Source organism: Canis lupus, chromosome 38 (genome assembly GCF_003254725.2).
Source record: "Canis lupus dingo isolate Sandy chromosome 38, ASM325472v2, whole genome shotgun sequence".
Classification (NCBI taxonomy): Eukaryota; Metazoa; Chordata; class Mammalia; order Carnivora; family Canidae; genus Canis; species Canis lupus.
In genome coordinates, this window is record NC_064280.1 from 17031151 (window position 1) to 17058625 (window position 27475).

General features: G+C 45.5%; 1 long non-coding RNA gene across 1 annotated transcript in view; it reads right to left on the bottom strand.

The window, feature by feature from the left end:
* LOC112643103 (uncharacterized) overlaps positions 1 to 27475 on the bottom strand; it is a 127148-nt gene that overhangs the window by 67027 nt on the left and 32646 nt on the right. The window contains exon 4 of the long non-coding RNA XR_003125626.3: positions 5791 to 5971. This is a non-coding gene — a long non-coding RNA (uncharacterized LOC112643103). The remainder of the gene's footprint in view (positions 1 to 5790; positions 5972 to 27475) is intronic.

A 27475-nucleotide genomic window follows, 5' to 3' on the forward strand; every position in this document is an offset into this window, starting at 1 on the left:
AAGCACTGGGTTAAAATGCTTCGCAATTCAGTATCTTACTTAATCCTGATGACAGCACCATGAGTTTAATATCATGAGTACAACCATTTTACAGATGAGAAATCTGGGGCAGAGAATGTTTTAGCAACTTGCCTAAGGCCTTACAGCAAATAAGTGGTGAAGCCAGGGTATAAATGTGTGTCCTCTGATTCCAGAGCCCTTAGCAAAGTCAATCTGTCATCATTTTCCCCAAGGCAGAGTTAGCCCTTCCAACAAAAGGAAACACCAAACAGATGTCCTCCATCTCCCCAAAGGATAGAAGAAGGATTTGTATTACAGCCAAGGGATATAAACTAGACATGGTAAAGAATATCCAGCCATAAAAGCTAAAAACTTCCTAGAGAAGTTTAGGAAACTTTTTCCTCTGGAGATTTAAAATGGGGGTTGCCAAAGTACTACCCATGGGTGAAATCCAGCTACCTGGTTTCATAAATAGTGTCAGTGGCACACAGCCACACTCTTTCATTTACATATTGTCTATGGCTGCTTTCACATTACAAGGATAGAATGGAGGAGTTGTGACAAAGACCATATAGCCCACAAAGCCTAAAATTTTTATTATCTGGTCCTTTATAGAAAATATTTGCTGACTCTGATCTAGAATAGCAGGATGGATTTTGCCTGGGTTGGCTTAAGTATGGTTCTTCCTAAAGCCAAAGAATGGTCTTGTTGAAACTCTAATGTCCTTCTCAGCTCTAGGACTAAAGATGTATTTCTGTGGTCCAAACAGGCCATTCCTAATTGGTGGCACTCTTCTAGCCACTTTTTCCAGCTGTCTTCCAGCTCTGATTTGGCTATGTCCTTATATTGCGTTTAAAGTATATGTAGCTGGGATGGCTGGGCGGCTCAGTCAGTTAAGCATCCAACTCTCGATTTCAGCCAAGGTCAAGTCACAGTCTCGAGGTCCTGAGATTCAGGCCCATGTCTTGCTCTGTGCTCGTGGGACAGTCTGCTGGATATTCTCTGTCTGCCCTTCCCACTCACTTTCTCTCTCTCTCAAATAAATAAATAAATATTTAAAAATAAAATAAAATAAAGTGTATGTAGCTGACAGAAGTTTCCCAAATTACACTGTAGACTACCATAAGCACAGCTGAATTGTGGTGGGGGCTGGAGGGCACCAGTAATAAATTCAACCCCCCAAAGGAATTTAGTGTGGTGCTTGCACTGATGTTAACTCTGCTTCAGTTGCCATTTGGATTGGGTGTGAAGGGATGACAGGTGTCTGTTGTCCCATCACAATAGTGATTAATATTCTTGCTATGATCTCCATTATTACAAATAAGGATATAACTTATTTAATTTTATCTTGGATAAAAGAAAAACTGGTTGTTAAGAACATCAAGTATTAATTGCTAAAGAAGTCTTATTGATCAAACCGGAGGAGCAGAACTGAGCCATTAGTGAATTCCTTTGGAAAAATACTACACACATACACACATACACACACACACACACACACACACACACACCCTGGGAAAAATGTGCTAACTGCAAACATTTTCCATTCCAAAGAACTTCATGAGCATTTTCCCAATTCAGTTCAATATTAGATGACACTCTTTTTTTTTTTTTTTTTTTTTTTTAACCACCCCTGAGAAACTGGCCTGGGAGCCTTCTTCTCACAAACTGTTGTAATCTTAAACAAGTGACTTCATCTCTCTGAGCCTCATTTTCTTCTGTGAGATGTGGCCATAAGAATGGATGCTCTTTTCCTACACACAGAAGAGCCAGCATGCTTGTGAGCCTTAAATGCCCTCCATCCACCCCAGCTGGCTCCCTCCAAGCCACATCTCAGCACAGTGCAGTGAAAAGACATGAACTTGGGAGCTGGCCAGACTTAGGTCCAAACTTGAAAAGCACATTTTTATTTAGCAGTTTGGGCCTCATGCCCCTCATTGAAATGGCAATCCATATCCCCTACCTTCTGCCGAAGACCCTCTATTACTCAGCCTTGTGCACCACACCCTGCATTTGATTATCTTCCACAATCAAATCAGAAAATTAATATTCCTGGTTCCTCTCATTGCCCTCAAGGAGGTGTGTATTCCCAGGTCCCCCCAGGGTGTTCTGCACTGTGAGCTGTGTGTCTGTATGGACTCCTCTCATAGGCAATGACTTCCTTGAAGTCAAGTGCTGTACCTTAGGTCAAGCACTATGGGGACTTCCGCATCAAAAACACTCCCTGAGTAAAGCCCATTGACATCTTTCCAACCAACTTGGGCTCAACCTCAAAGTCCCAATTACAATTTCAAAGGGTCTGCCCAAGCCAGTCTCTGCTGATCTCTCCAAGCCCCATTGTAGGCCATTTGTTTCCCTTCTTTTAGGTTCTCTGAGGCAGGTTCCATCCCCTTGTTTTCTTTATACATATGGTTCCCTCTGCCAGGAAGCTTCTTTATACACAGCTTCCAGCAGCTGGCCCTTTGCAGACCTGAGCTCCTGTCCATTTATTCATTCATTTAGCAAATATTGCTGATTACTTTGTGATCAGTGTCTAGACTCTAGACAAAACTCCCTGCCCAGCTGGAGCCTCTACTCTAGTGGGAGCCAATAAACAATAAACCAATAAATACAGACCATATTGGATGGTGATACATGCCAAGGAATAAGATATGAGAGGGAGAACTCTGGGCCAGGATATCATTTTATAGGAGGGGGTTGGAGAGACCCTACTCAAAGAACAATGGATGAGCAAGATATATAGGAGGAGTAGAAATAAGCCATGTGGGGGTTTGTGGAAGGATCAGTGAGTGCAAAGGCCCTGAGTCATAATGGACCTGTTGGCAGATGGAGGAAGAGAGGAGTAGGAGATGAAGGCCCCCAAAGCAGAGGTCCAGCTCTTACAGGGTCTTGTCAGCCACCATGAGGACTCTGGCTTTTATTCTGAGCGGAATGAGCATTTTAAGTAAAAGGATCCAACTTCCATTTGGAAAGGGCCAGCTGGGTTGTTGTGTTGAGATTGGGTTGCAGAGGAACAGGTGCTAGGAGCTTTCTCCCCTAACAAGGTGAGAAAAGATATTGGCTTGGACCAGGGAGATAGAAATTAAAAGTAATCAACAAATGGTTGGGTTCTGGATATACTTTAAGGGTAAAATCTATAGGATTGATAGATGTGCCAGAAATGCCAAATAACAGTAAGAAAAGATTCCAAGATGATGCCAAGGTTTTGACAGGAGCCACAGGAAGAATGCATTTGCTGTTTGCTAAGATGGGCAGCCACCCGGACCTTTCCTCCTCCAGATCTCTCTCTCTCTCTCTCTCTCTCAAATAAATAATCTTTAAAAAAAAGGTGGAGGAGCAAAGGGAAAGAGAGAGACTCTCCAGCAGACTCCCCGCTAAGCACTGGGGGTTATTCTGTATGTTAGTAAATTGAACACCAATAAAAAATAAATTAAAAAAAAAAGGCAAACATTTCTGCTACATCATGTCCATTTCACCATTTCACTCTAGAGTAATTTCAGTTTTCCCCTATCCAAAATATTCCCCACTGGCCTAGGGCAACCTCAGATTCTATCGTAAATTTTAACACTCTGAATGCCATTTAATCCCTCCTACATACATGGATGGGGACATAGCTATTATTGGTCATTTTGCCAGAGTGTGATTGCAGTTTTCTGGTTGTTTCTGGCTCATGGTTTCAGAGCAGGAATGGGAATGGAGTCCACTCAGCATGAGGCTGCTTCCTGGAAAAAGACTCAAAGGGAAAGCAGCAGAGATAACAATAAACTACTCAAAGGTCCATCTAGGGCATGTCTTACTTTATAAAACTGAACAGAAAAGGTCCAATGAAAGTTGACTCGTGCCTTTAGGCAGCTCCAAATTCAACCAAACGCCAGGTGACACTGAGTAGTCATTTCTCCAACCTAGGTTTTGATATCAGCTATAAAAATTATGGAGTTGGCCTTGATAATCTAACAAGACCCTGCTGCTTTTAAAGCCAAGGCTTCTGTGACTCAGGGTTGACGTCTGTGACTAGGGGACAACTTCTGTAACTAGGTAGGGCTGGGAGGGGGGGCTTGCTCTATTTCCATTTCAGCTGACTAATGGAAATAGAGCAAATAGCCACACAGATACGTGGTGGGGGGAGGAGGGTCACAACAGCCCCAGGAAGTACTAGCCAAGCATCTTAGCACAGCAAAAAAATAATTTCTTAAATTTATTTAAGTACTAACAAAAAATTTCAATGGCTCTGGTTTGCCTCTGGACAAAGCACTCTAAGAGTGATCACATTCTCCATACATGTCAAAGGTCATAAAATCCATTCTTAGTGTTGCCTTTGGCTGACACTGAGTATACAAAATTGAGTTTGGTCTAGTCCCCATGGTGATAACCTCCTTTAGCCACCTTGCTGGTATCTATAGTATAGACTGAACTATAGGCAGTTTTTCCCATAGTGGAGACTGGCTTGTACTGGACCACGTTTATGTACATGTACAATTATCTATGGCAAGATATTCATGAGCCAGTGGACAGGGTGGAGTCTATGACCTCACTCTGGATCTGTGTTTGGTGGAGATTGAGTACAAATAAACAGATAAACAAGCGAGCAAACACGACCACGAAAGAGAATGAAGTCAACTGGATCAGCAACAGAATCCAGCCTGTCGTTCAGCTTCGTTAGCACAGCCCAAGGGCAGAGGAGGAATCATGTTTTTGGATGGCAAGAGTGAGATAAGAAATTTGAGGATCACCTGCTGCTGCTGTCAGGCCTCCCATAAGTAACAGGAGCCCTGGCCCTGGGCACCCAATGTGAATGTGTTTCAGGTGGTGCGAGTGTGTGCATGTGTTCAAAGTACTTGTGGACGGTACACTTAATACGGTGCTTTTCTGTCCAGGAAAACTATATCCCCACCAGAGCCTGAATTATTAAAACCTTGAAGTTCCCCACATCTGCTACGAGCCTCATATCACAATTTCCGCTTGCTCTTGGGTGCCACCCTCTGCATCTGAGGTTACAAGCATGCCCAAGCCCTCCACTGCCAAGCCTGGAGTTGGTTTTGCCATCCTTACAGCCAAGACCCAGGGAGCACGATTCAGAGAGGAGCCAGCACACACTGCAGGGCAGTGAGCTGGCCGGGCTGTGGGGGGGTCTCAACGCTGGATATCCAAGCCTCTCACCCGAGTGTAACCAGAGCCCTTCAGAGAGAAGCCAGCCTGAGGTGCTCCGGCAGCTGAGAAATTTCTCCCGTGGCCTATTATATTCGAAGTTCCTCTTGCTCAGACCACCACCATTTAGATGGAAACTGAGTTAGGTCCAAACAGGATGAACCAAACTTCTGTTCAAGCAAAAAAGTTGGCCCAGGGCTGCAGAGCTTTAAACGGACCATGAATAATGCTTTATTGCCTCAGCACCAGGGTGAACTCACCCCCCACACTCAGCCTCACCTTTCACGGTGTTATTTTTAGAGATCTCATTACACCCCAGCTTAAACTAAAAATATGTTTCCCAGGAATAGCAAAAGCTAGTTTTAATTGTGCGCAGTGACACAAATGCCCATGGACTCTGATTACATATGATGTTTCATGTATTTGATACCTCCTTTAGGAGCAAGGGGGGATTGATTTATTTCTTTTTTTTTTCTTTTTTTTTTTTTCAGAACAGTGACTAGATTGGCTTTGGGGGCTCTTGGGCTCAATCAGCTTTTTCTGGGCTAGAGTTGTTTCCACCGGTTGATGCTTTGGTTTCACACCATTTGGTGTGACTTGCACAAAACTAGAGGTTCCAGGAAGCCCTGTTCGTGAGAAGCTCACCTCCAAGATCTGATCCAGAAACTGACACAGCCTTCCCTGCCCACTGTCCCAGCGCTTGGACATGGAGGTCAAGCCGGAGAGGAGCTTTGGGATCTGGCAGATTGGCAGCTGGATCTCTAGGCTGCCTCTCTACCTCTGCAACTTTGGGCAAGTTATTCATCTTCCTGAGTCTGCTTCCTCACTGAAAATGAGAATAATAAATGTTGTATGGATAAAATGAAATAATTTATGTACACAGCAGGAGCCTAATAAATTATAACATTACTTTTTTATTTAACTAACTCATACACTTGTCAGGCCAGTAGGAGCATTTGTTGAATGCTAACAAAGGCCACACCGGGGATACACCATGTGGTGATGTCAGACCCTGACACGTGGATGTGGACGCAAATGGCTCTGCGCAGGGCAGGGGGATGATGCCACATGGGACTCAGGACACCAGCCTGGACTCTGGGGCTCCCAGCAAAGAAGTACTTTATCTTGGGGAGAGAAAGTCTTGTGAACACAAGCTGGGCCTTGGAGGATTCCTAGAACAGTAGGGCTCTCTCCCCTGGCACACCTAGGGGTTAAGGACGAGAGGCACTCAAGAGGGAAGCCAGTTCTGTCCTCCAACTACCAGCACCACTCGGGCAAGTTGCTGAAGTTTTTCTCCTTAGTTTCTGTATCTGTAAGATGGAGCTCATGACAATACCTGCCTCACAATGTGGCTTAGCGAGGATTAAATGAGCTAGCTCACTTAGTGCACATGTCTTTAGCGTGTTGTCTCCAAGTAAGAGGAACGCACAGGACAATGAAAGGAGCACCACATCCTACTTGGGCCAAACCATGGAGTACATCATTAGGAAAGTCAGACTCTTGTGCATCCTCACAGAGTTAGGCTCTGCATTCCCTTGTGATGTCCTCTAGATCTTCAACAGTATGCATTCAACCTTTCCCCCCAGCTGATAGGTTCCCTAAAGTCAGGAAGTTCCGTCGTCCCCACTCAGAGAAACTCCACCTTCTGTCCTCAAGGGGATCATTTTCCGTTCCTATTTTCAGACTCCTCTGGTTTCCTCAACATCACCGGACCATTCTTGACATTGTGATAAACCTCACAATTTCATGATGCCAATGAGATCATTCAGTCTGGTGAGAGGGAGGCAGGTTTGCAGAATTGCTCTCTAAGGAGAAGTCCACAGGCCCCATCTCACCTATGTAGATTCTCAAATCCCAATACCTTACCCAGAAAGTAGCTTGTTCATACTGGACCTAACAGCCACGTTCTACATCATGGCAGCAGGGAGGGACTGATGGATGCCAAGTCATGGAGGACCACAGAGACACAGGGTTTTTGAAAGAGTCAACACGTGTTTAAAATGGGATTACAGTGGGGTGGGGCGCCTGGGGGGCTCAGTCAGTTAAGCAGCTGGCTCTGGATTTTAGCTCAGGTCATGATCTCAGGGTTTGGGGATCAAGCCCCCCATCAGCCTCCGTGCTCAGCAAAGAGTCTGCTTAAGGATTCTCTTCTTCCCTCTCCCTCTGCCCCTCCTGCCGCTTGCACATGCTCTCTCTCTCTCTCTCAAATGAATAAGTAAATCTTTTTAAAAAAATAAATAAAATGGGATCACAGTGAATATGAATACTTTTTATAATGGATCTGCTACTGAAAGATTCTCTCATGGTCCCTATTATCATTTGGGTTCTTTCCAGAGCATATGCCAGTATCCAATACCAGGAAACTTTTATAGCTCCCCCCCCCTTTTTATTTCTAGAGAGGTTTCAAAGAATCACAAGCGCCCATCTCACTGATGTGTGAAGAAGGAACAATGGTTTTGCACACCGATGTGAATAAAGAACAGAAATAAGTAAGAAAATGAGAAGGCAAGATGACACATGGCCCCACGTCCAGGACTTGAGTGATGTTACCCTGTGAAGATCGCAGATTCCCTGGGTGTTGTTCTCAGATAATAGTTCTACTCTTTCTCCCCAAATCTAGAAGCACATGTATGACCCCAAGCAAAACCAGCAAATGCTTCTGGGGTGTTATTTGCCCTTTATAGGTCTCTTCAACCACAGTCTGTCCCTGCCACATTGACCTTCCAACCAGAGGGCTCTGCCCCCAGCTGCTGACTGTGAGGGGCAGTAAACCCAGCCACAGGGAAGACTCTGCCCAAGTACCATGTCACAAGCCTACTTTTAGGTTCTTCTGCAATGTGGTGGCCCATGTGCCCTGGCCTCCTGAGACCACTCAGGAGTGTCTGAGGATAACAGAGATGGCCCAGAGTAGCAGCCAGGCAGCTGAGGCAGAGAAAGTTCAACTGCCCCATCTCCACCCAGGAGGAGGCCTGCTGCCCAGAAGCAGCCTGGCTGGACAGCTGATCCTTGCTAATCCCTACACTGTAGAGACAAACTGGTTGATTTTCATCTATCTATGACTTCGTGTTGTTCTTCACATCACCTGCTTTATTTTCAAGCCTGTCAACAGTCTTCTCAAAAGGTTGTACCACAAACAAAGGCCTGGGCAGCTCCAGGAAGCACCACAGCAGACACAGGCCCAGAGGGCAGAAGGGAAGGAGAGTGGGAAGGGCAGCCACCCCACACCTGGGAGATCAAGTCAGGAAACCAGGGCTTCTTGTTTTCTTGAGTTTTTCTCTACTCAAAGCAAAAATGAGGCATAGGTTTTTACACTGTGACCCCTTCTGGTAAGGCTTGAAAGCTGGCTATAAATCCAAGATGGACCACACACTTACTAAACTATATTTATCAAGTTTCTTAATAAAGCAAAAGACTCAGAAATGTTTGGGAGTCCACTTTTTTTTTTTTCTGACAGAGACAGAAGCCAGCAACAAGCAGTTTACTGTTGTTGTTCAGTTGCCAAGTGGGTGATTCAGTTAAAATAGGATCTGCCTCACATCTGTTTATATGAACCCACAGGGTTGCTATTTGTAAAGGGGCCCTACTTGTCTGACCTGGGTTGTTGCTACACTTTGTTTTGCAAGATTGTTCCATGGTATCTAAAAGAAGACTCACAGTCCCATCATCAAGGGTGACATTTGCTCACATGCCTTGCTCCCCTTGATACCATCGCATTTTCGTGACAAATACCGGATGGGCAGACCGAGGCCGCCTCTGAAGATGGCTGTTGTGCCAACTACTTTTTCTAAACTGACCAGTTAATTTGATTTAACAATTGAGTTCAAGATCATTAATGTCAGAATGTTAGCATGAAGCGGGTTTTAGGGATTGCATAGGACAGTTTCCTCATATTCAGTTGAGGAAAATAAAGACTGATGAGCTTTTTTGGGGGGATGAGCTAGGACTCAAAGGCAGGATTACCAGTTGATCACACAACCCAAGGAGGTATCTGGCATCTTGAGATATGGCCTGCTTCGGAAACTTCACATTTGACTAGTTGAATGTGTTACACAGTGTGGGGGAGAGGAAAACCTGGGTGTCCCCAGTGATATGAGCAGAATTCTGGGTCCTCATTGTCTACGGGGGTCCTCTTGAAGCTGGGAAGTAGCATCCAGAATTTCTTTCAGCCATAAGCCAAGTAGAGAATTCAGGAAGACTACAGAGGTGAAACATCAGGATAGTCCAGGGACTCACAAGTGATACAAAAGCAAATGGGCAAAGGGCCCTTTCTGGCAAGTTCTAAAGTGCTCTCAGGTATTTTAGTGTAACAAGATGTTAAATTGGAAGTTTTAATTGGGTATCAAGACATAAATACGAGGCATAAAACTATCCAAAAGGCCACTCAATAGCCACCTCACATTTCCCTGACCCTCTCTTTAGAGAAAGCTGTGCCCTGAGTGCCACCCATCCCTCAAAATCTTTTCATGAAATCTCAAGGGAAAACTTAATTTGTTAGAGGCCACCTCATAATTAAGGGTATAACATGAACTGGCACCTTTCTCTCAACCAACAACCCTTAAAACGTGAGGGATGGCTGGCAGGGGAGAGGTGACAGCACTAGGCAGCTTGCTCTCTTTGGGTTTGGCAGAGGGTTTCCAAGGACTCATTGTGGGCCATGTGGGGAAGCCAGCACAGGGGATGTCAGCAGAGAAGTCAGCAGGGGACTTTCTGGTCTCCAGGGGCAGATGGGGAGGGGGGAGTCTGTGGCCACTGCAATGGAGAGCTTTAGAGGGTGAGAAGATCTGGAGGTAAAAGGCCACCAGTGAGCGGGGAAGGCTTACAAGGAAACTTAAGAGAAGCCACCAGCCTTCAACTCTCTGTAGGCTTGGAAAGCTCAGAGCCAGCTGTCTGCAGTTGGGCTCCCTTGGAGCAGAGTCTACCACAGGAATTCTTGTGAGAGGGTTACAGAGGAACAGCTGTCAGGGCAAGGGGAGCTGAGGAATCAGGATAGGATGGGGCAAGCACAAAACAAGGATAAGGTCTCCGTGAGAAGCTAGCTCCTCACTGGCCCCACAGGGAGCACTAGTCTGTCCTGTGGAAAGGGGCCAGGCTTTACCTCCATGTCACTTGGTCATTGGCTGCTGCTCATAATGTAGAGGGAGGGGGGAAGCCAAGGGGTAGGAAGGGTTGGGGAGATGCAGAGTCATCACCGAGGAAGGTGGCTTTATCTGACCAAGGGCAAATTCTTCCAAAAGTGGGGAGGAGGCAACTGTGGGCCATTAACCTCTGATACTCATAGCACCTGGGTACGGACCCTGGAAGGAGCATTAGCAACATTCCTTCTGCCCACTTCGTGCCCATCACCTCAGAACTTTGTGGTTCTCCTTACTCTTTCCATCCCTCAGGGGTCAGAGACAGCTAGTAAGTGAGACAGGGAGGAGGGAGACAGAGAGGAGTGGACCTTCTCTACACAAGTGTGTATACACATACACACACACACACACACACACACACATATCCCTTTCCAAAGACAAAAGACCCACCTATAACAGAGAGCTGGAGGAGAAGTCATAACTTTGAGCAAAATCAAAAGTTTTGATTACTGCATAAGACTGAACATTTCAAAATGCTTCATGGTCATAGGACATACATCTAGACAAGGGCACCTGCCACAGCTCAATGAGTGTTCCCAGAACCACCTTTGTAACAATCCCCAAGGTGAAGAAATGGAATCTCCAGCCACCAAGAGGCTCCCTCCCAGTCCCTGTTCTCTTCTTTCTACCATAAGGGTAACACCATCATGATAATTTTCCAACAGTAGAGATGACTTCTGCCATCTTGACAAAACCTGGGATCCCAACCTATCTGGAGCTTAAGTTTATTTTTTTTAAGATTTTATTTATTTATTCACGAGAGACACAAAGAGAGAGGTAGAGACACAGGCAGAGGGAGACACAGGCTCCCTAAGGGGAGCCCAATGGAGGACTCAATCCCAGGACCCTGGGATCATGACCTGAGCCGATGGCAGATGCTCAACCACTGAGACACCCAGGTCCCCTGGAGCCTGAGTTTATAACTAATGTTGTCACTCACAAACAGATCTTGAAACTCTAACTTCGATGCCTACTATCGTGGAACTAAGGAAGGTAGTTTTCATAATAAAAATGGATTAGAACCAGATTTTTATCTCCTTGCTTATTGTGGAGGGAATGGGGGGAAAACGAGGGTTTCTTGTCGTGTTTCTTCCCACCCCACCTCCACCTGCCTTCCACTCCCCCAAAGGAACACACAAGAAAATCTCATTCGTAAAGGTCCGCTCAACGCCAGCCAGGGACAGAGGGCGTGTGTTTCGGATGTGCGTAAGGTCCCATTGTAGGAAGCGGGGGCCTAGGGGAAGGATGATGTGGGCCTTTGAGATCAGTGGTCCCCAGAGGGGCCTCTGGAAGACTAGCCAAGCCTTTTGTTGCTTTTTCCCACATTTTTGTCCAGTCAGTTGTTTTTCTGAGAGAGTGGGGGATGTTAGGAAGTCAGGCCACTGCGGAAAGCCTTTGTTTAGGAGAATTTTCACCAAACGTATCATTTTCTAATTGGGGCTATTTGCTGTGGCCCTTTTGCCTGACTGTCTGCATTGAGTGAAGGTTATAATTATAAACAGAGTAGCATTTCCATTGAAAACCCGTCGTGTGGTTTCCCTGACTCATCCTAACAAACCATGAACCCCTCAAAAGTAAAGGGATTTTTTTTCCCTAAAGAAAGTACTAGGACGATGACCTCAGTTGACATTGTGGAATGATTAAATGCACTTGTCGTCCAATATTTTAAAATATCGCATAAAAAAGGCAGGAGAAGAGGTGAAGCCAAATGGTGTTTGTGTATATGCTATGAATACAACATGGATATTTACTGGAGACCTTTATTTTTTTAATGATGCCAACATTGGACTGCCATATGGCGGTACCAGAATTACTCAAATACTTTTCTCAAAGGAGACTAATTTTCATGCAAATGTAATTTCACTTCTAGACAAACTAAGAAGGACAAAGAGGAATGAATTAAATAAAAGGATACTTGGCAATTCTGCTTACATGATATGGGGGAGTGGCCGATAGAGTTATTACTTGGGGACAGAGTAGCTTCTCCTGCCTTGCTCAAGTGAAAGTGAAGGATCTCAAAAGATTGAGCAGGATCCCACAGCCTGTACGGTTAGTGAAATTCCCACTCAGAGCAGCCTCCCTGCAGATGGGGCGAGGTTTCACTTAGAGGAACTGCAGGCTGCCTTCCATTCATTAAAGATTCCATCACGTCTGGGGGGAAGAAAGACATCTCCAACCACTTAGGCCTTGAGGACATTCTAAGTAGTCCAGACTCCAGGAAGGTCAGACTGGGGAGGAACCTCCAGGGAGACCCACATGGGCACATTTCAGAAGGAAGGGGGCACTCTCCAGAGAGAGCACCAGGAGGACAGGGGGAAGCCTGGGCAAGTTGGGCAAGTCACCTGGCATCTTTCTATTTCTATTTCTTTTTAAGATTTTATTGATTTATTTGAGAGAGAGAAAGAGAGCAAGAGCACAAGCAGGGGAGTAATGGCAGAGGCAGCGGCAGAGGGAGAGGGAGAAGCAGGCTCCCCACTGAGCAGGAAGCCCAATGCAGGGCTCCATCCCAGGACCCTGGGATCATGACCTGAGCTGAAGGCAGATGCTTAACCAACTGAGCCACCCAGCTGGCCGATGCCCCACCTGGCATCTTTCTAAAAATACTTGCTCTTGGGTCTAATCACAGGCCGACTGAATCCGAATCTGCAGGCTGGAGCCACGACCCTGTAACTCTGATGCATGTCCACACTTGGAGAGTGGTGCTTCCAGTGGAAAGCCTTCCTTTCAGAGTTGATGACAGTAAGATTCAAGAAAATGAATTCCTTGTTGGGAACCACCAAGGGGCTAGTGACAAGAGTGTCTACGTGGAACGTTTAGTGTTCTTCCCATGTTGTGTCCGCAGCACCACGTTGCCTTCTGGAAAGGCCCATCACTTTGCCGTGTGACCCAGAGTCTCACCTCCCTGACCCTCATTTGTCCTCATCTGTAAATTAAAGAGTGATAAGAAATACCAAAGGAGGACTTTAAAAAAGATAAAGAAGTGCTTTCTAGGAATCCAAGAAAGAGAAGAGCAATTAAAAAAAAAAAAAAAAAAAAAACCAACTATCCATTAGTGGGCAAGCGACTTTAGAACACTCAGCCCTCTCAAGAGAAATGGGAGCAGTACTTCAGCCTGGGATGGGACAGGGCTTGGGGCCACCTGAATTTGTCCTTTAGCTGTTACTCACTGGCTCGCCCTTTCTTACCCTCACCCTCAGACTACTTTAGTTTTATCTAGTTTAATAATTTTTTAGGTGGGAAAGGGCAGAGGGAGAGAGAGAGAGAGAGAGAATCTTAAGCAGACTTCCTGTTCAGTGCAGAGCCCGACATGGGACTTTAATCCCACGACCCTGAGATTAGGACCTGAGCCAAAATCAAGAGTTAAATGCTTAACCAAATGAGCCACCCTGGCGCCCCAATGTAGTTTAATAATTTAGTGATGGTTAAAGCTGCTGTCATTACACTGCCAGCCGAGTCTCTCCCACTTCATGTGCGAGCCTCTCCCTGAAATGAAGATCAGTCTAAATTCTTCAGAAAACCACCAGCTCCTCACATGGTACCCACAGAAGATGGACTCATAGGTGGTCACAGAAGCACGGCACTGGAAGATACCCCAGAGGGCCTTTCATTCCACAGGTAACAATATTTATCCAGTGCCCACGACATGCCAGTCACTCTTCTAGGCTCCAGGGTTATACTAGTGTGCAAGAAAAAAAAATCACCCCTGTCCTCTTGATGCTCAGTTTCTATCAGGTAAGAGTAAATTTATAAATAAGTGTCTGAGCTCAGGCTTCTATAACAGAATACCACGGACTAGGTGGTTTCAACAAGACATTGACTTCTCACAGTTCTGGAGGCTGGGAGTCCAAGATCAAAGGGCCTCAGTTTGGTTCTGGGTGAGAACTCGCTTCCTGCCTTGTGGGGTCTCGCATCGCCTTTGATTGGTACAAGCGTGTGGAGAGAGAGTGAGACAGAAAGAGACCAGGCACTAGGTCTCGCTTCCTCTTCTTACGAGGGCACAAATTCCATCCCGAGGGCTCATTCCTCCCGACCTCTTCTGAACCTAGTTGCCTTCCAAAGTTCCCAACTCCAAATACCATCACACTGGGGTGAAGGCTTCCACAAATGAACATGTAGGGGACACAAATATTCAACCCCAAACAGCAAGAGGGGAATCCGAGGTGATTCTAGATTGGGATGATGAGGGAGCCCCACTGTGGGCTGGGCCCAAATGGAAGGGGTGGGACAGAGGGCCAAGGGTTGGCCACAGAGAAAGCCAGGAGAGGGTTGGAGCTTCATAGACCAAGGAGACAAGGAGACGAGCAGGGGTTGGTTCTGCTGAGCAGGTGATGCCCCAGGACAGTCTTGAAGTGGGAGGTGGCCGGGGTCTGACTCATGTTTAACAATAACCAAAAACACACCATAAAGGGATGAGCATGGAAGCAGAGAACCAATCAGAGCTTCTGGGGGGAGGGTGTTGGTGGCTTAGACGGGCAGAGGCCACAGCTGCAGGATGCACTCAGGTCACAGGTTCTCACCTGTGGGGCAGCAAGCATAACCTTCTTCTATACCTGATGGTTTGCACCAGTTCCAAGTTGAGGATGCATTTGCATTTCCCTGGGGATGGAGAGTCACAAAAACTCCACCTATCCCAGTCCTCTCATCCCCTTGTTGTCCAGATCGGGGAAACTGAATCCGGTAGGGTAGGCACCTCCGCAGGTGAAAGAGACCTTGGAAGAAATAGGAGCAGGGGTCCCCACGCTTCTCCGTGCTGGGGAGATTCATGGTGACACAGCTTGGACCGCAGCAGGTCCTGCTCAGGTGGGCAGAGCACCCTCCAAATGTTCCCCGGGGCCAAGTAATAATACAAAAGGGGGTCACAGCAGTGGGGGAGACGTAGCTAGGGAAACAGGACCCACAGTTCCTACGTAAAGGCAGAGCCACTACTTAGCTTCAACCCAGGGCGGTGGCGGGGCGGGGGGTTCGCCCTGCCGGAATGCACACAAGCAAGGCCCAATCCAATTGGCTCTTTGTGAAAAAGCCAGAGGATGCCGCTCCCCTCTGGCCTGAAATCCCCAACTTTTTATATTTTGGCACAAATTCAAATTCCTTGAAGGAAAGCGAAAGGGAAGGAAGAGAGGGCGGGTGGGAGGGCAGGAGGGAAGGTGGGAGGAGAGGAGGGAAGAGGGAGAAACAAGACCTCTGAAGCGGGTCGGCCACCTGTGTGCTTGGGGACCTGGCCAGCCCACAGCCTCGGGGGGGGATGATTAGGCCAACAGGGGCTTAGCGCTCCCCACCACCCACATTGAGGAGCCCAGGCCCACCCTCCTCCCAGGGGCAGCTTGACTCCTCTGTACTCGGAGGAAGTCCCCTTGGACAGTGGAGAGCTGGACACTCTGCACCAGTTGTGAAGGTTGTGAAAATGACCTGCTCCGGGAGCCTGATCTGTGTTAGGGGGGGCTGCAGCTCGGAACCCCCAAGGGGGAGGCAGGTGAAGTCAAGGGGTAGCAATGCAGAGCAGGGTGGGGATGCTTGCTCCCCGGCACCTCCCTTGTAGCACACCTCTGCCTGGGAACCCCACCTTCCAGGAGCCCACCGTCCCCCCACCCCACTGCTAATATTTTGAATCCCTTTGGGCCAACGCCAGGCCTCTGGTTCAATGCTGGGGCGCAAAGCAGACCCCCTACCTCTTATCCAAGGAAGAGCTGGCACAAAGCCCTCTTCCAGTCTTGCCATCCATGGGCAGCACCCACTTTTGCGCCTCTGCTTCGGCTTTCTCACCATCAGCGGCAGGGGGAGCTAACCCCGCGGCAGAGCCAGGGAGCAAACAGCCCAAATTCAAGGGGCAACTCTGGGCTGCCAAGAGCAATTTCCCCCTGTAACCTGTCAGGTGCAGACAAGCTGCATGAAGCTCATGTAACATTTTCACCATATGCCGTTTGGAAATAACCCTGTTCCGCAGGGAAAACCTTCAAAAGACTTTTCTTTGTAAACAGACCTAATATAAAGACATGCTAAGTCCCGGAGCCCAGAGGCTGTCAAAGGTTTTACATACAACCAGTTTTGTCTTATCTCCTGGGCACTGTGGGGTCGAACATGAGCTATAGCTAAGCGCTAAATTTATTAGACATATGTCAGCATCTGTCTGAAGGCCTCCCTGCCACTTGGGCCACTCTGGTTTGGGGAAAGACTGAGTATCGTCTGGAATGTCTGAGCATATTGGGAAGGACTGGGTTACATGGGTTTTGATTTCTCTGCTTTCACCGAGTCAGAAGTAAGGAAGGCACACAAGTACAGATATTGATCACCCGGAAACTGTTTCGAAACATAACTCACACACACATACGCATACGTGCGTGCGTGCACAGGCGCAGACACACTCACAGAAAAAGTCCAGGTGAATAAACATCACAATGTTTGCAGTAGTTATCTTCACGTGGTGCAATAAAGGATGATCTCTTTTATTTTTGTGTATGACTTTATTTTCTAAATGTTCTATGACAAATGTTTATTATTTTGGTCATAAGAAGAAAAATTGATTAATAAAAACTCTGAAAAAACCAAGCCTACGCAATGAACTAGTTTGCTAAGTTTATCGTAACAAAATACAACAACCAGGCAGTTCAAAGCAGCAGAAATTTATCCTCTCCCAGTTCTGGAGGCCATTGGTTTGAAATCAAGGCATCGGTAAGGTCGGTTCCTTTTAGAGCTTCTAAGAGAGAATCTATTGGTGCCTCTCTCTTGGCTTCTGGTGGTTGCTGGCAGTCCTTGATGTTTGTTTCTTGACTTATAGACACGTCACTCCAATTTCTGCCTCTGCCTCCACAGGTGTGCTCCCTATATGCACGTCTGGGCCTCCACATGGCCTTCTTATGAGGTCACCCATCTTTGAATTTGGGGCCCGGTCTTGGATTTTGGGACATCCACCCTAATTTTAACTGTTTATACCTGCCAAGACCTTACAGGATATGACGAGACCCTAGTTGGACATGAATTTGAGGGGACACTATTCAACCCAGTATCCATAACAATGAAGGGATTAATCCCCCTGAAGACATTTAGGTGACCATTGACCCTATGAAGCCTTCACTCCCGAGAAGGGGTGCTTTAGCCACCAGGTTTACATGACCAGCCTCTCCCTCAGCCTCTGTTTGGGTTGAGGAGTGGGGCCAGAGCTAGAGGACAGGCATGTGCCCACAACACAGGCCAGAACACAACGTCTGCAACCTGTCAGACCCACACGGACCATTGAGTCCTGGTGGGACTGCCGGTAACAATGGAAAGCCTGGGCGACGCGGTTCCTGGAGGGCCGCATCTCACTCAGCATGTAGTACACCTTGTAATGTGTGTAGATGCTATTAGGATTAGTGATTTACAAAGTCCTTTCAAAGCATCACTATCATGTATTTTCTCTGTTAGTGGGTACGGAAAGTAGAACAGCTGTCATGTGTGAGTCTGTGAAATATTTGATGATAAAATGATTTATCGTAACTCAAAAAGGCTGGGAATCCCTATCCCACACTTTTATCTATAATAGGCTGTCTGTAGGAGGAGAGGTCTCACCATGATGTTTTGTGTATTTTGTTAACAGGTACTATGCCCAGTCCTTCATAACCATTTTTCTCATAATCGTCAAAACAATCCCAGGAGGCATTCACCCCAGTTTTTCAGATGGGAAGACAGGCTCAGAGAGACACACAATTGTAGGGAGCCCCCAAATCACACAGCTGGAAATAGAAGAGGTGGGATAGGAGTCTGGAGGTAAAACATGCACTCTAGGGTGGTATGACTCTTCCAGAAACTCCGCTCGGTGTGTCTCCCCTTAGCAATGGAGAAACCAGCTTCTCTGGGACCACAATGTGGTTCCCCACAGATTGTCTCTCCCAGAGGAACATATTAGGGGTGTGGCCTCTGGGAGGGATCCTTAGTAAATGCCTTGCTTTTCAATGCTCAGGCATTGCTGAGAACACAGTCCACCGCAGCTTTCTGTGCTCGGCGCATGGAGCCTAGTGAGACAATCCTTCAGAGCTCAGTAACCAGAAAAGGTTGGCTTCCTCAGAAGAACTGATACATTGTCTTCTTAGGGACAAAGCAAATAGGGTTTGCATTTGCTGTATTCAATGCCCGTCCACTCAATTGCGGTAACTTGTGGTATCTGCCCCTGCCAGCTCTATTTTCTGGGGTCCCTCCAGTAGGCCAAGCCCCACATAACCTAGTGGGTGCCCCAGAGCCTCACACTGCTGACTCCAGTCCTCAAACTCCTTGCCTTTCTCTATTCTCCCCTCTTGAAGATTCCTCTGGCTCAGGTACTGTCTTAGATCCCTGTCTTCAAGTGAGTTAATTAAACAGGCAAAAAATTAACTGCCAAATGAATTCATGAGTTATGCCCAGCAGGTAATCTATAGCTCAACCTAAAAAGGAAAAACCGCTAGTTTCAACAAAGGCTCAAGATTTCTTTAAAAATACACCTAATTTATGGGGCGTCTGGGTGGCTTGGTCAGTTGAGCATCCAAATTTTATTTTCAGCTCAGGCTATGATCTCAGGGTTGTGGGATCCATGCTCAGTGGGGAGTCTGCTTTCAGATTCTCTCTCTCCTCCTACCTCTACCCCTCCTTCACATTCTCTCTCTCTAAAATAGTAATTAACCTTTAAAAAGTGTACCTAATTTATGTAAGAAAAACTAGAGCAAGGCTACCGATTAATTAAACTTAATTTGAAATTAAGGGGGCTAACCCCTCCAAGCTCTGCAACTTCTCGGACCTAAGCCAGACTCCCAAGCAGTTGTTAATATAAAGTTTTGGTCCTTAGTTCAGTAGAAATAACGATGTTCTAAAATGCAAGGCCAAATAAAGGTGTAGAAAACCTTAAGAATCTGATTTTTTAAAAGATTTTATTTATTCATGAGAGAGGCAAAGACATAGGCAGAGGGAAAAGCGGGCTCCCTCCTGGGAGGCCGATGTAGGACTTGATCCCTGTACCCGGGATCACACCCTGAGTTGAAGGCAGACACTCAACCGCTGAGCCACTAAAGCGTCCAAGAATCTGATTTCTTTTTTTTTTTTTTTATTTATGATAGTCACAGAGAGAGAGAGAGAGAGGCAGAGACACAGGCAGAGGGAGAAGCAGGCTCCATGCACAGGGAGCCTGATGTGGGATTCGATCCCGGGTCTCCAGGATCGCGCCCTGGGCCAAAGGCAGGCGCCAAACCGCTGCGCCACCCAGGGATCCCAAGAATCTGATTTCAATTCCAATTCAACTATGGTATATTGACCATCTTCTGAATGGGCTCAAGTGTTCAGGTTATTTTAGTTAATCTTCCAGTTACTTTGTGATCTTTTTTCCCAAAGCTCTTCTGTCAAGGCCAAACCTATCTGGAGTAGAGAAGCGGAAAACAGCATCTGCTCTGCTCCAGAAATGTGACCTTCTGCCCTGGGACCAGAAGGAAGAATTGGTCATGCCGAAGCAAACATCCACAGCACCCTGCCACATGGCCTGATCCCTAGACTGGAACACAAAGCCTCATGTTAGCCTCAGCCTTCCCGTGAGTCAACACCTAGCCTGGCATAGTTAGCACTGCCCGACATTGAAGCAAGATCCTCAGAAGACTACCTGCTGTGAGCTGAGGTCCAGGACAGTGACATGACCCAGCAAGAGACCGCTGGGCAGCTGAGTAGGCACCTTGCAACTAGCTACCCAGGTACAGAAGTGCCTGGAAGCATCAGATAGAGACTCCACAGCATAGGTATTGGGAAGCAGCCAATCCATCTGTGTCTCATGGACATCTGAGCCAACCTAGGACAGCCATTAGCATGAACCCTACTTTCATGAACATTATTCTTGCCAACTGGCTCCACCAATGTTGACCCTTCCTAAGAAGGAAAATTATCACACATGCCCCTGTAAGGACACAAGGGGCAGATACAAAGTTCCTGATGTTAGACAGCCTCTACAACCAGAGTCAAGAGTCCTTAAGTCTCCTATCACATTGTACCAGACATATGCTCTCGCACATAAGGCAACAGTTGCATACCATTCGTTCGCATGGACATGGCAAAACTATGCAAGATGCCATCTTGCCACTCTTTGGCTCAAAATTCACTGCTTTATGAGGCAAGATTTACAACACGATTAGAATGTACAAAGCTTCATTCTTCGGAAGTCATAATTTCAGTGAAAACACTAGGAAATGGAGGCAAACAGCATCCATTGGAATAGGTTTTGTAAGATGTGGGAACAAAGACATAAAATTAATTTGTATCATTTGGTTGTCTAACTTAGGAGAAATGAGAAGAGTCATTAAAATTTTTCCTAGGAAAATATATTTGTACTTGATCCCAGAATTCAAAGAAATTCTTACAATAATTTAACCAAAGTTTTTAAGCCTGGGCCCTGGTGGCCCTTGAAATTCCATCTAGGTGCGTTGTGATGGAAAGAGAAGTCATATATTTCCCCAGAAACTAAAGGGGCTGAACCACTGCTCTAGGGCTCAATGCCATTAGTTGATGGATAAAAACCTGACACCCCAAATGAATTCACATTACAATAGTTACAGAATTTTGGCCCGACCCGCTTACTTTCCATTGTGGTCTCACAGTAGCGTTGTTATTTCAAGAAAAGTTTGGGGCTTCTATGAAGGGTTAGCCAGACCTCTCTATCTGACATGTCCCAGCAAGAATCCAGATTAATCTCCCATCAGCCTGGGACACAGAGGGACCTGGGAAAACAGGCTTACTTAAAGGGAATGGACAGCATCATGCAACCAAATTAGTCATTATGTAAGCCTTTAAGTCTAATTCCACAGTTTCTTAACACTTGGGGAATTCTTCAAAGAGGCTAGAAAATTGGCAGTGCATCATTTGCCCTCATGGGCATTTTTATTAAATTATAAGAGGATGCATATTCTTATATTGAAACCAGCACAAGGAAACAGCCCTATACTGCTTGGCTTTCTGCTCAAAACTCACTTTCAATTATCATGGTCAGTACTGAATTGTCTCACCCCCCCCTTTAGCATCACAGCTTCTAAGAAATACAAAGTACAAAAAGCAAAAGCAATTATTACACCATCACCCAAAACATAAATCAATAGTAACAAATGATCTCCTACTCTTATGTTGTTGCCGGCCCCTGTCTAGACCAGGGTCCAACTTGGTCTTTCTCCCTTTTGTTTTATAATGTTTCTACTGCAATAAAACCAACCTTGTAATTAATCCAAGAGTGGGGGTCTTCATTCACATCTGCTAGCCTGTACCATTCCCAGGTCCTCGAGGTGAAAGGGTCTCCCCAGAAACTCTTTCCCATGCCCCCTGCCCCTAAGCCAGGCTGACTTCTAAAATATGATTGTCTGAATGTGTGGATCACCATATCAGAATGTTTAAAAGTCTATGATTCTAATGGTAACAAAGACTACTAACATTCATTGTCCTGAACTCTTTATTAAGAAATGTGCTGAGCAAAAAAAAAAAAAAAAGAAATGTGCTGAGCACATTTATAAAAATCTCAGTTCATCCTAACAGTTTACAATGTAGGTGATTTTTTAATTCTCATTTTACATGGGAGGATACCGACTTTTACAAACTCAAAGATCATGGCCTACAGTAGCAGATTTCGAATTTGAGCTGCCCTTCAGAGGCCCTTCTCTTCACATCCTACCTATATCTTATACAATTACCATGAACTTCTAGGCTGGTAGTTGTACTCAGATGTGGTCCTTATTGGTAATGAGTTTTCTAATTGGGAAAATAGACAAACACAGATATATTACCAGGATATATATGAATTTAGCCATCAGTTTCAGGAGACTTTAACTTGTTATAAGTCCATATTTTAAAGCCATTGTTGAGAATTTACTAAGTGCTTAATAAAGCCACGTCCCTCGGTATTTTTGGTTTTTGTACTATCTCCAATACTTCACTTCAAGGATGATTTCATATATCAGATGGAAGGAAACTAAAGAATAAAAAGGTTAAGTGACTTGCCTAAGGCCATATAAGTAGTGATCCAGGTCAGGATTTGCTAGTTCCCACACCTTCCATATTCTCACTGCGCCTCCTATACCCCTAGTTGTTCTCTTGTTTTATGTATGCGAAGTGAGCAGTGCTAACTGCCCACCAGTCTCCATTAGTGGGACCCAAATTCAGGTGGGTCTGCATGCATGTGATCACTTCGGTGGGCAGCATGTAATGTTTGGAGCCAGGGAGCCTGGGTGTGGCAGTCAATACTAAAATGTATCTCTTTCAGGTAGTTGGTTGTGGCACAAACACAGCGATCTAGCTGACTCTGAAGCAAACCCCTGGTCTTATGATGGTACATGCAATCCAAATGAGTAACTTGTAGAAACTTTAGAAACTCAAATCTTTCAAGACCATAGTGTTGTTAATCACATGAAAAACTATGGAACAGTGAAAAAAATATAGGCTTTGAAGTCACATAGACCTAGCGGTGTCCCGGTTTAATAACCAGATCTCCACTGGTAGGGAGGAAGCTCTGATGTGTAACATTTGTCATGTCATTCTATAGTATAAGTACTCCCATCATGGCTCATTTCAAGATGTCAAGATGATGTCACTGAACACAGAGTTGGTCAAAGATGGCAATAATTGGCTCTCAAGAGCTGATGCCAGCCAGCTCCAACACCCCATTGCCAGGAGACCTTCTACTAACCCCAGCTCATAACTTCCCAGTATAAGATTTGAGGCAAGCCACTGAGCCTTTCTGAATATCAATTTCTACTTGTATATAGTGGGGAAGATAATACTAGAAAAATAATGGCACAACTAAAGGACTACTAGCAGGAGAACTGGATCACTTCTCACTTTCTGAAGAAGCTGCACACACAAAGCATTCTGACCAAGAGAGGCAAAGAAACACTTTACTATAAGTACAACTTATGCCTCTGAATTCAATTAGGAAGAATTTGATAAGCTGCATTGTATCCTGTGGTCAAGGTTGGCATTCTACTCCATCCCACCCCATTCCAGCACATCCTATCCTGCTATCTTTAGCCCAAGCCACATCTTAGGACCTGCTCACCCTCTGCCAACCCCTTAAAGGAGAGCAACTAAAAAGTGGTGAATCACCCCAAGATGTGTGGCCAGGCCTGCCCTGGGGCAGCAAGACATAGGCCAGCCAGGTGGCATGAGAACAAGAGAGGGGTAAGAGAACAGCAAGGTAACCAGGCCCCATTGCTTGGCATCTTTTTGCCTCCCCTTCCTGCCACCTAGAAGGGGAAGCAGAGGAGACCACCACATTTAATCAACTTCCACCGGCAATGACTCATGTCCTGGCACCAGGGACCTCTCAGCACTCAGCTCATTTAGATTAGCACCCAGGAGAGGGGATGTTCTGCTTGGCCCCACATGTAGGCTTCGTGGTTGCTGGGGAGATTAGATGACATGAAGTGAAGCACAAGGCTTGGGCCAGAGTGATGCTGCCCAGCTTCATTATCCAGCTTCTCCTCACCTGAGAGACTCTGAATGAACTCTGGCTGTTAAGAATCAAAGGAAAGGGGCAACCCAGGTGGCTCAGCAGCTGAGTGCTGCCTTCGGCCCTGGAGACCCAGGATCAAGTCCCACATTGGGCTCCCTGCATGGAGCCTGCTTCTCCCTCTGCCTGTGTGTGTGTGTGTGTGTGTGTGTGTGTGTCTGTGTGAATAAATAAATAAAATCTTTAAAAAAAATGAATGAAAGGAAAGAAAAGAAGTTATGTCTAGGGGTACCTGGGTGGCTCAGTTAGTCAAGCATCTGCCTTTGGCTCAGGTCATGATCCTGTGGTCCTGGGATTGAGCCCCACATCGGGCTCCCTGCTCAGTGGGGACCCTGCTTTTCCCCCTCTCTGCAGCTCCCCCAGCTCATGTGCTCTCTCTCTCTCTCTCTGTTAAATAAATAAATAAAATCTTAAAAAAAGAAGAAGAAGAAGTTCTGTCTATTTGTGGCTGCATAGAATCCTTATAATCAGGATTCCTTCACATGGAGCCTACCATCAAATAAGGAGGTTGATTTATTAATTTGAAGACTATTCCAAAGGATGTATGTACTATGTGCTCAGCAGACAGATGGAAAGGCGCACCTAGCAAGGGCGATATTGTTGGGACAAGCAGCTCAATCCAGAGTTGCCCATTCTCAAGTGAAAATGCATCCTGATGTTTTTAAGTTTTTACATGGTTGTATAAAATTCAGTCACATGGCTTCATACAAATGACTCTGACTTTTAAATAGGAGTCACATTAGTTCAGAGTAAATGAACTGTATTAAATTAAACACAGTGTAAAATTACGTTCATTCTGTATCGAGAAGCCATGAGTATGGGAATGTTTTTAACTCTGATTTTTGCCTTAACCTTGCTTTCCAGCATCTGTAGTTTCTTATGCCATGGGTCTCCCTCTCATGACTTTGGTGATGCAAATGTATGCTGAGATCCAGCAACAGAAAGGAGTTTTCTGGATTTGTGTGTGTTAGCTCTAATTCGTCGAGTGCCAGTTCTGTCAAATGGACCTGCGACAGTGTGGCTCACTGAGGAGCATTTGGGGAATCTTCCTGACCTCCTTCCATGCTCCCTAAGCCCCGATGATTTTGTGTCCTTTTAATTTCCACCAAGAGTGGCGGGGGGAAAAGATAATCTGCCTGCCTAAAATACATCCAAAATGTCTAGACAAGAAACCTAAATTGGATATATCTCCCTCGGCACAAAGAACTAATGTCACAGCCAAAGGAAATAAGATTGTGACCGGGCTGAGGGGGGCAGGAAAAGTGGGGAGGGCCTAAGATGGGCTACTCTTCTAAGGTCTTAGGGTCCCCGATAAGGATCCTTTTTCTGTCGATGACATGGTCCCACACTGAAGCGTGTTGTCTCAGAGGCCAGCAGATTTTAGCAATCTAAGGAATTCTAAGTGAATTGCCTGGAAATAACAAATTGAAATAACTAAAAAGCCACCCACCTTTTCTGGACTAAAGACCCTACATGTGTGCAGACACTAGGGAATTACAAACAGGGTGCAGTGAGTGTTATACAACATACAAGCTTTCCCACAGCCTAGCCAGAAAGCAAGGTTCCCAGGCTGTAAAATCACTCAGGCTCTGGGTCAAGTTTCTAAAGATGCACTGTCCAATGTAGTTGCTAGCTACATGTGGCCATTTACATTTAAATTTAAATAAATTAAAAGTAAGTGAAATGAAAAATTCAGTTCCTCTGTTGCACTAGCACATTTCAAGCACCCAATAACCACATGAAGCTAGTGGCTACCATCTTGAAGAGTACAGATATAAACACTTCTATCATCACAAAAGTTCTATTGGATCACACTGGTCTAAACATACATAAAAGTCCAAGAAATCTCTGATCCTTTATGGGAAGCATTTTCCAGGCTAAAACCCCCTACTCAGGTTTTCAAATAATTCATCAAAGCAAATAAAGATAAACAGGATTTGTTCTTCCTTTGTGGCCAACCTGGAACTATTTTAGGGAATAAAGGGGGGAAAAGTCTTAATTTATTAATTCCATGCAATTTCCTTTTGTTAAATGGAAAAAAGTAAGGAAACCCACATATCATATAAATAATCAAGCATACAACACTACAAAACTTTGGCTAGCAACTCCTTTCTCTATAATAATATAAATTTACACATAAATTACCTCAAGGAGGTAACTCTTTAAAATCTGATTTCAACCACTCTCAAAAGACAATTAAGAAAAAACGAGTGCTGTGTTAATTGCTTATCACCAACAGAGATCCCAGTGGAGCCTTGCTGGGCTCCTTAGGCCAGTCTGAGTACAGAATGTACTCGAAAGTACTATTTTAGAACGCTTCATATATATATATTTGTATGCAGGTATGCTCCTGTGTGTGCATAAAAATTCTGCTTTTCACAAACAGACTGTCCCCTTTTCAGTGGAGTTTGGTTACTTTGTTATTCCATCATTATTACATTTCTTTAAGAGAAGAAGACTACAGCCAGAGCAGATTTTCTCCTGGCCAGTCTGCAGGGTGAGGTAGCTTCCTTCTCTGGCGATTGGCATCCTGCACCTCTGCTCTGGGCTTTTTAAGGATGCCAGGTTGGCTGGAGTCAAAAGTACGTAACAACTCTTGTGAGCATCTGATTGGGCTCTTGGTGCCAAGTGGAGACACAGAAGGCCCACCACACCCTTTGTGAGGGCAGTTTTATTGTGATGTGTGGTAGCCCTGGGGTTGCTCTCCAAATGATTTCAACTCTCTGTCTTCCAGACATGTGGATTACACACAGGGCCCCTTAGGACTCTGCAAGACCCAAATCATAAATCCTGTGGCTACTTCCAACCAATGACTGGTGAAGAAAGGTGTCACGTGACCACATTGGACCAGAGCACTTGATAGATTAAGCAAGACCCTTCAGAGGTCTCTTTTCCTCTGTCACAGAGATTTTTAAGATTTTAGACAGTGACTTTTCTGTTAACCTGAGCCCTAGAGGATAATAAAGCAGAATAAAAAAATCTTGCTCAAACACAGTTGACACATGTATGAGTCAAAAATAAACTTCTGTTGTTTTAAGACAGTGAGCTTTTGAGCTGTTACCACTGCATGATGGAGCCCAACTGGGCTGATACATGAGATAAGCAAGAGTAGGGGGTGGGAGGTGCAGACAGACACTGTTTCTAATGTGGAGTTATATAGCAGAGGGTGTTCCTAACTCTGTCAACAACAGGCTCATGTCCATTGCTGAGCAAATGCCACTAGACCAGTACTGAGTTGGGGGTGTAGTGTCTGGTAGGTGGGCCCTCTGCCCTCAAGGAACTCATGATTTAGTATAGAGACAGAAGTCTAAAAACACTCTTATTTTAAGAGGATGAATCCTCTTCTATCCATATAAACAAAATGCTATAGCAGTTCAGAATAGATTTCAACAATTCATCTTACAAAATTCAAAAAAGGTTGCCATTACAGATAAACTTCCCTAAGAAGCAGACTCTGAGACAGAGATCTACATGCAGAACTTGACTGGGGGAGTGCTTTGGGGGTCAATACCAGTGATGGAATGGAAGAGGATACACTTGTAACAGTACTCTAGTTGGACAGGAAGATGAAGGAACCACATAATGTAGTTACAGTGACCAAGGCAGGGGCAAAGATAAAGAACATGCGTGTAGCAAATGATGAAGAGTTCACGAAGGTGAAGTCTGAATTGGTTCTTTGGATTCAACTGGAAGGATGTCATTCTTTTCCAAAGATCAGGGAATGAGGCTAAGA